This window comes from Epinephelus fuscoguttatus, linkage group LG20 (assembly GCF_011397635.1).
Source record: "Epinephelus fuscoguttatus linkage group LG20, E.fuscoguttatus.final_Chr_v1".
NCBI lineage: Eukaryota > Metazoa > Chordata > Actinopteri > Perciformes > Serranidae > Epinephelus > Epinephelus fuscoguttatus.
This window is the reverse complement of record NC_064771.1, coordinates 5,389,738-5,403,421: the sequence shown is the minus strand read 5'-3', so window position 1 is coordinate 5,403,421 and position 13,684 is coordinate 5,389,738. Positions and strand designations below refer to the sequence as shown.

Sequence of the window (13,684 nt, the reverse complement as noted above, 5' to 3'; positions counted from 1 at the left end):
TAAAAATAAGGTAATAACTCAATAAACGGTCCGTGAATAAAATCTTTTTTCCAGCGAATATCTTAGTTACAACATGATTGAGCTAGCAAAGCAGTTTTGTGTTGCTATGTGTGGTATTTATTCAGTTATGGGAAATCACGATGTCTAGAAAGCATCAGGGGCTGCAGCTGACAGGGACAGTTAGCAAAGCTAACATCAGGACGTCATCTGATAAAAGCCTCCTGTTGCCGGATACGACATGAAACTACTCCAGTTAGCTCAATCATGTTGTAACTCAGACATCCACTGGCAAAAATATTTTTTTTCCACATTGACGAGATGGCATTACTGGAGCGGTCGCTATGGACGCGGAGCTTGCTGTTTCTCTAGGTACACATTTCCTGGGGACACCTGCACGTCTCAGCCGCCCTCCGCCTCAGCATGTTCAGACTCAAAGCCCCGCCCTCCCCCCCTCTCTAGTCGTCTTTCACACAGGGCTGCCGACAGATTCTACAATGTAGATTGCAGAATCTGTCTTGAGAGATTAGTGCCCCCCCTAATATAATGTAGGGGAAACACTGAATCAAGCAAGAAGACTAATGATATCATTTTTTATTATATTGTAATTACAATCGCAAATCGCGATATTGTCCACTCAAATCACAATCGCACATTTTTATCGAATTGTGCAGCACTAGAATCAGAACAGTTTCAAGGTGGGCGCCCAAGATTAGTGTCACCAATTCAGGATCTGACCAAATGTTTCCCCTTCTATTCCTAAATTACAGCAATGAATAATGTCCAGAAAAAGTGTTTTTATAGAACATTGAAATGTCACAGTAAATTTGACCTGATTTGAGAAAATATCATAATTTCATCATTTTATCCTTTTAGATTTATCCTATTTATCCTATTAGATATCGGGGTCACAAGAAAGATGCGGACGCAAGGTTTTGGCAACCAAGATCTAATCTATTCATCATGGAGTCAAAGTGGACATATGCCGAATTTAAAAAAAAAAATCCTGTAAGGCCGTCTTGACATATTGTGTTCATGAGAATGGAATGGACGGACAACTAAAACGCATAATGCCTCTGGCCACCGCTATCGGCATGGAGGTATACAAATTTTCACCTGTTTCCATAGGTGGGGGAAAAATAAAAATCAGAGGAAAATGATCACCAGAGAGAAAAAAAATGAATATGAGTACAAAAGCTGAAATATACAGAGCCCCTAAAAGGAAATGGATGATTTTTTTTTTTTTAAATATCTCGTAACGCACGTGCGAAATAGTAATAGAAATAGTTTTATTAAAACGCATGCGCGTGCCATGGTAAACAGTAATAGTAATGATGCGACACTGAAACGTGACTGCTGTGGTCGCCAAGCTGTGTTGTGCTGGTGTTGTTGTTTTTTTTTGGCACCGAGTTTGTGTGGTCCTGTGCATGGCCTAAGTTTGCTGTTGTTCTGTCACTGCAGAAAAAGCATAAGCAAACAAAAGAAGAAAACAGCAGCAGCAGCCGTGCCCATGCTCCGATCAGACCAGAGAGAGACTGCAGGCAGGAGTGAGCTTTTGACAGAGACACACACTGGGCCCAGGTAGCATGGATACCAAGAGGCGAAGCTCCATTGAATTTTTGCCAACAGCCACTAGGGGCGCTGCCGTCATTTTGGACTGTTGAGCTTGGACTGTTGCCCCCAGACAACATAAGATGTCAAGGAGAGAGGAGGAAAAAAGTAAAAGAAAACAGTGTAGTGTAATTAACTGCGACAACTATCAGTGGAACACCCCGCACCTGGCTTTCCACCGTTTCCCGAAGGATCCCGACAGGTAAGAACTCCTGAGGTGTAAGTTTTAAAGTGTTTTAATATCAATTTAATATGCCAGTTATGGAGGGAAGGTAACACACACATACATACACACATACACACATACATATGGCCTCTTGGACCATTTATATCAGAACTGATTACTGCTTTAGCATTAAAATATATCATATTAAAATAGCTTATGTATTATTATTATTATTATTATTATTATTATTACTGTCCCCTTACTGTACAAACTGTAAATAAATCTTTATTCCTGACTATGTGACATCGCCATTAATGTGTTTCTAGTTAAAATATTGATTTCATTATTTATATATATTTTTTTAATTTTTTGGTAGATTGGCTTATGGGGTGATTTTGAAGGAGTAATTAAGTTAATCTTCTCATAAGTGGTTGTAATATGTAGAGATGCCATCTCGGCTGTTTTTCCTCGTTTTGTTTTGTTTGTTTGTCTATATTTTGCTTTACAAAAACGTGAAAAAGCAGCTGTGACCAAGCTATCACGAGGTGAGTAGCACTGTAAGCATAATTAATAGCAATATACTTCAGTTTGTCTGTGTGTTTTTGTATGCAAGCTGGCTTGCTGCGGTGTGCTGACAGTCCAAAATGGCGGCGGTAGGACGAAACCATGGGCGAGTCTGTTGCTATGGGGCGTTCTATTGAGCTTCGCCTCTTGGTATCCATGCTCTTTGGCTCGATCAGGCTGATGACCCTCCACCCTGCTTCCTGCAAGAGAAAGAACAGCAGCAAAAGGCAGGGACAACTAGTGGAGCGGAGGGGTCGTCACAGCAGTCACGTTTCACTGTCTCATCATTACTATTACTGTTTACCTCGGCACACACATGCGTTTTAATAAAACGCGTGTGCCTTTTACAAAACGTTATGGTATATTTTGTGTTTTCAGGAAAGAGATTAAATCCACTTTCCCTGCCATTGTTTCAGCTTAGCTAAGGCTGATGGTGCGCGTTCAGCTGAGCCAAGGCATGCACCACAGGAAGTGGTGCGCACGAGAAACCTTCTGGCAGTGTGTCTGAAAGTAATATAACCAACACATAGAGGTCTTCAAAGTCAATATGAAATCCTGTCTCTGCTCTTCAGATGTGTTCCCTAGTAAAACATGATGTCTTACGCAATGTTCACAATCTGATCTTTGTAGATCTTTCCTTTTTTTTTTTGAGAAAAACATCAGCCCCTCAGAGCCTGGGTAGCTCAGATGGCACAGCATCAGACTTTTAATCTGAGGGTCCAGGGTTCAAGTCCCTGCTCAGGCATTGGCTTGACACTTTCATTTCTTCCCACAAGTATTTCTCTCAATAGGGTCCAGCTTGCAATAATGCTGTGGGACTTCAAACCCAACACTTGACCAGTAGTAGAACATTAATACATTCCATTAGCCCATCGAAGAAGAAATGTACAGCTTTACATGTGATGTACATGCAAATTGAGTGTGAAAAAGCCTCTTTGGAATCATCAGATGCTTGACAAATTGAATGGATGCCTTGGCACTTTTCTGGCGGCTTTAGTTTCTTCCAGCCATTCAAACTGTGTTGGTGACTTGCTGGAACAGTTGCAACTTCATGAGGGTAGTACCTAGGTGGCTGATGAAATGCAGTGTAACAGCACTCACTGTCCGCACTGGGGGCAGAAATAGTTCAGTTGGGAGAGCGTAAGACTAAGATCTAAAGGCCCCTACTTCAATCCTGGGTTTTGGGAAGAGAGCTCAGCATTCTTTGTTGACAGGAACCACACTTGTGGAATGTAATATGCTATATTCATGTAAAATCTGGCATTGGACACATTCTTCCTACTGCTTCCTGTGAAGTGGCACAATTGAGAGTCATAGCAAAGAGCAAGACTGTACATGAAAACTTGGCAACTATTCCCCTTGTGTGTAACAGTTGTACATCATTGTTTATCTCAACAATTTGGCGCAGCTGCGATTTGCAAAACTCAGAACCACCCTGACACAAGTTAATTGAAGAAATGATTTTGCCTATTCACTGGCTTCATATCTGACAGAGGTTCACAGACAATTGCTGATTATTCAATGTTCTTCAGAGGTATAGTAAGCATTGCACTCCAACTGGTCAAGGTGGGTTTTTCCAACTCTTTCAAGTGTGAAACTAATATCACCAACACATAGAGGTCTTCCAAGTCAATATGAAATCCTGTCTCTGCTCTTCAGATGTATTCCCCAGGAAGACATGATGTCTTGCACAAATGATCACAATCTGATCTTTGTAGATGTTTTCTTTTTTTTTCTTTTTCTTTTTTTTTTTTTGAGAAAAACATTATCCCCTCAGGGCCTGGGTAGCTCAGATGGTAGAGCATCAGACTTTTAATCTGAGGGTCCAGGGTTCAAGTCCCTGTTCAGGCATTCTGTTGATACTTTCATTTCTTCCCACAAGTATCTTTCTCAATAGGGTCCAGCTTGCAATAATGCTGTGGGACTTCAAACCTAACACTTGACCAGTAGTAGAACATTAGCACATTCCATTAGCCCATCGAAGAAGAACTGTACAGCTTTACATGTGATGTACATGAAAATTGAGTGTGCAAAAGCCTCTTTGCAATCATCAGATGCTTGACCAATGGAATGGATGCTTTGGCACTTTTCTGGCAGCTTTGGTTTCTTCCAGCCATTCAACCTGTATTGGTGACTTGCTGGAACAATTGCACCTTCACGAGGGTAGTACTTAGGTGGCTGATGAAATGCAGTGTAACAGCACTCACTGTCCACAGAGGGCCAAAATATCTCAGTTGGGAGAGCGTTAGAATGAAGATCTTAACACCCCCAGTTCCAGCCTAGGTTTTGGGAAGAGAGCTCAGCATTCTCTGTTGATAGGAACCACACTTGTGGAATGTAATATGCCATATTCATATGAAATCTGGCATTGGACGCATTCTTCCTACTGCTTCCTGTGAAGCAGCACAATTGAGAGTCATAGCAAAGAGCAAGACTGTGTACATGAAAACTTGGCAACTATTCACCTTGTGTGCAAGAGTTGTACATCAACATTTATCTCAACAATTTCGCGCAGCTGTGATTTGCAAAACTGAGAACCAGCCTGACACAAGTTAATTGTAGAAATGATTTTGCCTGTTCACTGGCTTCATATCTGACAGAGGTTCACAGACAATTTCTGATTATTCGATGTTCTTTAGAGGTATAGTCAGCATTGCACTCCAACTGGTCAAGGTGGGTTTTTTCCAACTCTTTCAAGTGTGAAACTAATATCACCAACACATAGAGGTCTTCAAAGTCAATATGAAATCCTTTCTCTGCTCTTCAGATGTATTCCCCAGGAAGACATGATGTCTTGCACACATGATCACAATCTGATCTTTGTAGATGTTTTCTTTTGAGAAAAACATTATCCCCCCAGAGCCTGGGTAGCTCAGATGGTAGAGCATCAGACTTTTAATCTGAGGGTCCAGGGTTCAAGTCCCTGCTCAGGCATTGGCTTGACACTTTCATTTCTTCCCACAAGTATCTTTCTCAATAGGGTCCAGCTTGCAATAATGCTGTGGGACTTCAAACCCAACACTTGACCAGTAGTAGAACATTAATACATTCCATTAGCCCGTCGAAGAAGAACTGCAGCTTTACATGTGATGTACATGAAAATTGAGTGTGAAAAAGCCTCTTTGCAATCATCAGATGCTTGACAAATGGAATGGATGCTTTGGTACTTTTCTGGCAGCTTTGGTTTCTTCCAACCATTCAAACTGTATTGGTGACTTGCTGGAACAGTTGCACCTTTATGAGGATAGTACTTAGGTGGCTGATGACATGTAGTGTAACAGCACTCACTGTCCACACTGGGGGCAGAAATAGTTCACTTGGGAGAACGTAAGACTGAAGATCTAAAGGCCCCCACTTCAATCCTGGGTTTTGGGAAGAGAGCTCAGCATTCTCTGTTGACAGGAACCACACTTGTGGAATGTAATATGCTATATTCATGTAAAATCTGGCATTGGACACATTCGTCCTCCTGCTTCCTGTGAAGCGGCACAATTGAGAGTCCTAGCAAAGAGCAAGACTGCGTACATGAAAACTTGGCAACTATTCCCCTTGTGTGCAAGAGTTGTACATCAATGCTTATCTCAACAATTTGGCACAGCTGTGATTAGCAAAACTCAGAACCAGCCTGACACAAGTTAATTGAAGAAATGATTTTGCCTATTCACTGGCTTCATATCTGACAGAGGTTCACAGACAATTGCTGATTATTCGATGTTCTTTAGAGGTATAGTAAGCATTGCACTCCAACTGGTCAAGGTGGGTCTTTTCCAACTCTTTCAAGTGTGAAACTAATATCACCAACACATAGAGGTCTTCAAATTCAATATGAAATCCTATCTCTGCTCTTCAGATGTATTCCCCAGGAAAACATGATGTCTTGCACAAATGATCACAATCTGATCTTTGTAGGTATTTTCTTTTTTTTTTTTTCTTTTTTTTTTTGAGAAAAACATTATCCCCTCAGAGCCTGGGTAGCTCAGACGGTAGAGCATCAGACTTTTAATCTGAGGGTCCAGGGTTCAAGTCCCTGTTCAGGCATTGGCTTGACACTTTCGTTTCTTCCCACAAGTATCTTTCTCAATAGGGTCCAGCTTGCAATAATGCTGTGGGACTTCAAACCCAACACTTGACCAGTAGTAGAACATTAGCACATTCCATTAGCCCATTGAAGAAGAACTGTACAGCTTTACATGTGATGTCCATGAAAATTGAGTGTGTAAAAGCCTCTTTGCAATCATCAGATGCTTGACAAATGGAATGGATGTTTTGGCACTTTTCTGGCAGCTTTGCCCAGATAGCACAAGGCTGGTGGACCTACGGCTGGTCCCCAGCGGACGATTTGGCGGTCCTTTGGCGGAATCCGCTGGCGGGTTCCTCGATATATAATCATTGAGGAGCAAGCGGACTTCTGTAGTGATTAGTAGCGTAGAGGACAGCAGTCCGCCAGTAATCCAAAATGCTTCCACTGGCAGGTTCCCCGCGGACTTCTGGTGGATTAGTAACTTCAGAGACAGTAGTACACTTGTAATCCGAAATGCTCACACTATTGCTCCACCACCATTCCACCAGTATTTTATAGTCTATCCTCGGCCCATAGGCCAAGGCTTATGGCTTGCTTCTTTATACAACCCCCTAATAACCAGACATTTACCCTGATAAATACACACTGTTAGGGAGGAAAGTGGTGGCTATATCTTATTTATACAACATTTACTTCCGACCGAGTAATTTGATTGGACGAGAGGAATTCCACGAGTGCTGATATAGACTATAAAATCACTGGGACATGTAACCAGGGGCGGAAATCCTCGGGGGGGGGGACAACACGACCCCCCCCCCTTCAGTAAAGCTGTACCCCCCTAGAATCATTTGAGACACAATTAATAATTTTTGAACAATGCAGTAGTATTTATTGAAAGCACGATGTGAGCGGTTCTCATTATAATCGCGCAATAATGTGCTATTTAAATCTTAAAAGATTGAGTCCCCCCCTCCCAATCCTAGTAGTGGTAGTGGCATATCCCACACTCTTTCCAACGGGCGGGGCTGCTTGGCAGCAGTAGCAGCGTGTGGCAGGAACCGCTGTCCACATCGCGCATCGCAGGGTAAGATGTTCACTCACACAAACACAGTTTAACTTAAACAAGTTACAACACATCCCAGTTACTGTTACAACAAGCCCCAGGCCCAGGCTAATAATATAAACTGTCTGCAACATTTCTCCTGCATTGTTCAAAAGCCTACTCAATTACGAGTGCTGCTAAGCTAAAAGCTAATGATTAAGCTCAGAGTTTAGTGATAGTCAGAGAGGACAGGAGAGAAAGAAGAGGGAGAGGACAGGACAAGAGCAGTCAGTGGCGGAGCAATGGGTACCTGTCTGTAGGCTCTCCATCTGTCAGTGAGACAAACATGACAGACGTGCAGTCTAACAGACGAGGAGCGGTCATTACGCGACTATTACACACGGTTGTGAGGTGCGCAGCGGCAGATCTCACAGCACACTGTCTATAAACCAGTTTACCAGTTTAATTGCAGGAAATGTTTAGTTGTTAAGCCATTTCTCATAAATATACATTCAGTCTGCCTGTTGGAGAGATAGAGAGAAGATTAAAGCGTCAAATTGCGGTAAAAGATGCTGTATAAAAGACAGGCTACAACTTTTTTTCCTTGTCCCCCCCTGGAATTATTCTCCAAAATTTTACTGTTTATTGTCCCCCCAACTATGAAATGGGATTTTCACCCCTGCTGACACGTCACATACCTGTGTGCCGCCACAGCTCGGCTGTTCAGGTGCTACTGGGCAGTCATGACACCAACTTATTCACCTGGAGCCAGGCTTCTCGGTTGCTGGTAAACTGCACAGTAGTGGTGCCGTGAGGTACCGTAGTACTATGGTACTCCAACATTATGGTATCATATGTACCGTGGTGTTTAAGTACCGTGGTCTACCATTGGTACCAGTATACCGTGCAACACTACACACTATAGCGCTGTACTTGCCTTCAGCAGCATAATCATGGGCTTGGGGGCGCCGGCTGTTGCTGGGTGACACCAGTGTTCAGGGCTGAAGGGAAACTGAGAAGAGAAAAGTTAACCGTGTTGACATAAGAATACAGTAAAACTTGGTAAAAGGACAAGTGAAAATTACTTGAGCAATAACATGAGCTCACACACGCACTCACACACACACACACACACACACACACACACAATCACACAATCATGCACACACTCACACACAGACGCACACACTACACTACCATGAAATGGTTGATTACTCTCTGTTAGTGGAGGAAACCTTTCAGACTTATGGGATTTATCTTTCTACTTGCCCTGACCTGGAAATTCTTAGTGTGACTAGGATCCTTGTTTTTAACGGCGGTTAAGCACTTCGTAATAGTGTTCCTCATTCAACATTGGGTCAACTCCTTGGTATACTGGGTAATCCCTGTATTACCAACTGATCCAAGAACCTTGCTCTGAACCACAAGGAAGTCACTGACAAAACTGGTCTCTGTTGGAATATAGTCATTTCCACTCTGAAACTAAGGAAGGGGTATTAAACCAACTGGCTATTTTCCAAGACCTTGTCGTGCTCCAGCAAATAGTTCTCAAAATCAACATCAATGGTCTTCCCATTCAGAAAAGTTCAAATGTCCAATTCTTGAACTCATCGAATGAACAAATGCTTAAGTCTTGCAGCTGGCCTCCGTCTTAACTCCTCTCTCCTATTCCAGAGCCAGCAAGAGGCTATCTCGGCTTTAGAGCCTTTAGCATAGGTTATGGCGTTGCCTCTCCGAACTATAGTGCTGTACTTGCCTTCAGCTGGATAATCACGGCCTTTAGGGCGCTGGCTGTTGCTGGGCGAAACCAGTGTTCGGAGCTGATAGGAAACTGAGAAGAGAAAAGTTAACTGTGTTGAGATAAGAATATAGTAACACTTGGTAAAATGACAAGTGAAAATTACTTAGATATACAGTATAACATCACTCCCTCTCATTGCTTAAATGAAAATTGCTTGAGCAATAACATGAGGTAACAAGCTCACACGCACACACACACACACACACACACACACACACACACACACACACACAATCTCACGTACACGCTCATACACAAAATGCCCACACACACTATAGTGCTGTACTTGCCTTTAGCTGAAAAATCATGGGCATGGGGGCGCTGGCTGTTGCTGGGGGGATTCTGTGTTTGGGGCTGAAGGGGAACTGAGAATAGAAGTTAACCATGTTGAAGAATGAAGCCATTGACAGTTTTACTGTGATTGAGCACTGTACTTGCCCTGAGCTACCCTTTTTATATTACACAGAGATGACAATTGGTATGAAAGAAACAGCTGATTACTCTATGATAGAGGAGGGAACCATTCATGGGATTTAGCTTTCTACTTGCCCTGACCTTGAAGCTGGTGGTATGACCAGGATTCACCTTTTTTAAGATAGAGATGAGAATTAGAAGAAATCTGCACAGGGCATTTGATGAACACTGAATATAGCCTGGAAGACACAACCCAATTTGCTCCACATTACTGACCTGTCACGCTGTTGCTGGTCAAACCAGGGCTTGGTTGACTCATTTCCTGGGGGGAGAGTGCTGTTACAATGAAAGAAAAGACAAAGATTCACTATGCGTGTGTGAATGAGAAAACTATTGTAACGCAAAGTGCTCATGGGTAAAAAACAACAACAACAAAAAACAAAAACAAAACAAGGATGAAGTCATTGAGAGTCGACTGGGAATTAATACTTACCCATCATGCCGCCAGTCCCAGATCTGCCTGCTGCTGCAGTGTAATCTGTTTCTTTTGCTTCTGTTAAATCATTAAAGTAAATAGCTGATTAGTGGCAGAGCAAATACCTAATGTAACATAGAAAACTAAGTAGTAAGTCATGCAATTACAACAATATCAACTTACTGGATTTATTGTTGTCAATTTTTTTTTTTTTTTACTTTAGGGGCCGCTGGGTGCCTCCCATCATCAGGCCCTTCATCATCATCATCAGTATCATCATCCCCGAAGTATTTAGGATTCTTTCTATGAATAGATTAGAATACATGAGAAGTCAATATTAGAAACATGAGATAAAGAGAATTTTGTCAAGAAATGCCAAAAAACCTTTTAAAGTCTAAATGAAACAGACTTTGGAAACCTACATTTTGATGCATTTCCTACTGAAACAGAAAAGTCCATTCTATTACATCAGGTTGCACAGGTAAATACGAACCAGTGTCACTACATCCATCCGTCAATCAAAAAAAAAAAAACAAACAAAGAAAACCAAGCAACATGGAATCATCAAAATGTTATGTCCCACCCCTAACTTGTGATAGCCCGCCCGCTTGACAATGTTCCAGTGAAATTCGAAACTTATGCCGCTGCCCTGTTTCAGTCGGAAATGTGTCAAATTGTAAGATCCCAACGTCCATTTCATTTTGTCTTTAAATTCAAATTTCATTTAAGCAAATGCCTATATTCTTGCTCTTTTATGCCCCTCCTCTGGTTCTGTGTCCAGGCTTTCACCTTTTTTGGCGCGGACCAAAAATTTTGCATAGCTGTCTAAAATCAATGAAAAAGAAGACGTTTTAATGCCTTCATGTGATGATTGGGTGAAATATGAGGGGGAGATGTGTTATTTACCTTTCTTTTTTAAAACGACAGAAGCATATAGACTCCGTGGTTTGGATCAGGCACTTCCCTGATCTGGGCAGCCTTTTTAGCCCTCGTGTCATTATAGGGAGGCCACTAGCACATGTTGTCCATTACCCACTCCTGGGGAACAATGGCAACAACCTGCTCCTCAGGCTGAAACCTGAGAGAGAGAGAAAAAAAATTAATTCACTTTGATATTTACACACATTACCTTGAAAAATTATTGTCTAGCCAACCAGTTAAAAAGAAAAAAAGAGGCAGGGATGGATAGTATTTTAGAGCAGTACTGGATGTCCCATTTCATACTATTATTGAATGTGTTGTGTCCTGGTCCAGCGCCCCCTGCTGCCTCCCCTCCACCCTACTTCTCTCTCCATGCCCCTCGCTCCTAGTTTCTGGTTTCTTCTGAGTCCCCTCCTACCTGGTTACTTGTTCCTTGCCCCTTTCCTGTTCTTCCATGTTTGTTCCTTCTATGGCTCCTTATTATGGCTCTCTTGTGTATTTCCCTGTGTTCCTTGTCTGTGTTTCAGTCCTGTCTTGTTTGCACACCTCATTCTCATTGTGTCTCCTTAATTCTGTTACTCCTCGAGCCACTGTGTTTCAGTGTCCTTGTCTGTTATTAGTTCAGTGTCCTTGTCTGTTCATTGGTTGGTTTGTTTTCTTCTCGCCTGCATCTTTTAGTCCAGTTAGTGTTTAGTCTGGTTTCCCCTGTCCACGTCTCCTTATCTGTGTGATTGTGGTGCGCAGGAGAATGTAGATAACAGCCTACAAATAAAGAAGAGGCAGGGCAGCAAAACTGTTGTCCTTAACTGGAAGCAGACTGGATGACCTCAAGGGGTACGAGAAGAGATCTCCTTTGTGTCTAAATGCTCTGAAAGCAATGAAAGCATCTCCTCGCTTGTCCACAACTATGTTAACCACCTGGACAACCTCCATGTTGTTGAGCTCAACCATATTGTTTCCCTTTGAAAGCTGCACAGAAAAATGCTCACGGTTCATCTTCTGGTACTGTTGTACCCTGGACAGTACTGGTACAGGGCCATTCTTGTGTGGCATTTCAAAGGTGACTCTGTCGATGTTTGGCACTGCCATGCCTTTCTTCTCAGAGAGGTGACACATGACTTGCTCTAAAGGCTTGCTTGGTTTGCGGACCAACTTCTTCAGCTGACCTAGGAAGTTTTCAAATGGGAAGCAGGAGACATTGTCCAGAACACCATACATTCTTGCATTGTCGGCAAGGTGAAGCAGGCTGTGGATAGACAAGAGAAGCAGGTGGTGAGCATAATCAATCTGAGCTGCACAGAGTGATACACTGAGGAGGATAGTAATGGCAGCAGACAGGAGCATGAAGTTCTGATACATCACCTTGGGGATGCGCCCTTTCAAACACACTGGCCCGGTGTAGAGCAAGAAGGAACGGTACTCTGTGGCTTTCCACCTCTCAAATTCTGACAGGGGTCTTGGCTTCTGGTTAAACTCCGATGGCATTTGAGTTGCATATATGTTCATCTCTGAGGATATTTCCCGTACAGCCGCAGGTCCAATTCGAGTGCCGAGAGGTCCCTTCAGCCACAGAAACACCAACTTCTTCATGACACCCAAGCACACTAGGTGCATGTTAGTCTAAAGGAAACTGGCTGACAAGGCCTACAGAAAGTGATGAGAGTGGTGTGTCTCCATGGTAATGCACTTCTTCTTGATCTTCCGAGAATTTGTCTTGGTCAGACCTTGGAGGGGCTGTAGTTTCGAGGAAGACGACCCGCCCCATGTAACGCACCCCGCGCACCTGGCACTTATGACAGTAATGGAAGCCACTGTGACCTTTGGTATTCCTAACAAATGCAGGGGCAGGTGCATCGCACACTATGGCAGAAATTGTCACAGACAGATGTTTTCCATTGAACTGGATGCCTTCCTCCCATAAAAAATTCCAATTACAAAAGGCGTTTTGTTTGTCTGGATCCCATCTCGATGTTTTTCCAATGAGTCCAAGAATTGGCCAAAATTGGGCATTTGAACTTTTCTGAATGGGAAGGCCATCGATGTTGATTTGGAGAACAATTTGCTGGAGCACACCAAGGTCTTGGGAAGTAGCCAATTGATTTAACACCCCCTCCTTCATTCCAGAGTGGAAATATAATCCACCAGAGACCGGTTTTGTACAAGATTTCCTTGTGGTCCCGAGCAAGGTTCTCGGATCAGCTGGCAATCCAGGGACTATAGGGCCCAGAAGACCAAGGAATTGACCCAAGGTTGAATGAGGAACATTATTACTTTCCTCTTCCTCCTCAACACTTCCCTCTTCCTCCTCAGTATGATCCTCTCCCTCCTCAACATGATCCTCTCCCTCCTCAACACGATCCTCTTCCTCCTGTGCACAGTCCCCACCACTGCTCTGTACACCATCGCATTCAGCTGTGAAATCCAACCCTCCTGCTAACACTTCCTGTCTCTCTTCCTCCCTCTCAAAAGATCCCAATGCTAAATGAAACTGATCCTGATCCAATGCTAAATCAAACAGATCCTGATCCACTTCTTGCTGAATCTTTTGCCGTTTACTCCAGTAACTAGACATTACTACAAGAGAAAAGCACACTACTCACAGGAACATGGGAGAAGATCACCCCAGATAGGGACCACGGTCACATGTGAGAAAAGAAAAGAAACAAATTGAG

The 13,684-nt window shown here is 42.9% G+C and overlaps 3 non-coding genes across 3 annotated transcripts; all 3 read left to right on the top strand.

Moving 5' to 3' along the window:
• Positions 1 to 4,116: 4,116 nt before the first annotated feature.
• trnak-uuu (transfer RNA lysine (anticodon UUU)) lies at positions 4,117 to 4,189 on the top strand. The gene has a single exon. It is a non-coding gene; the product is annotated as a tRNA-Lys (tRNA).
• Positions 4,190 to 5,199: 1,010 nt separating this feature from the next.
• Positions 5,200 to 5,272, top strand: trnak-uuu (transfer RNA lysine (anticodon UUU)). Its single transcript has one exon. It is a non-coding gene; the product is annotated as a tRNA-Lys (tRNA).
• A 1,031-nt stretch (positions 5,273 to 6,303) lies between these two features.
• trnak-uuu (transfer RNA lysine (anticodon UUU)) lies at positions 6,304 to 6,376 on the top strand. The gene has a single exon. It is a non-coding gene; the product is annotated as a tRNA-Lys (tRNA).
• The last annotated feature ends 7,308 nt before the right edge of the window (positions 6,377 to 13,684 follow it).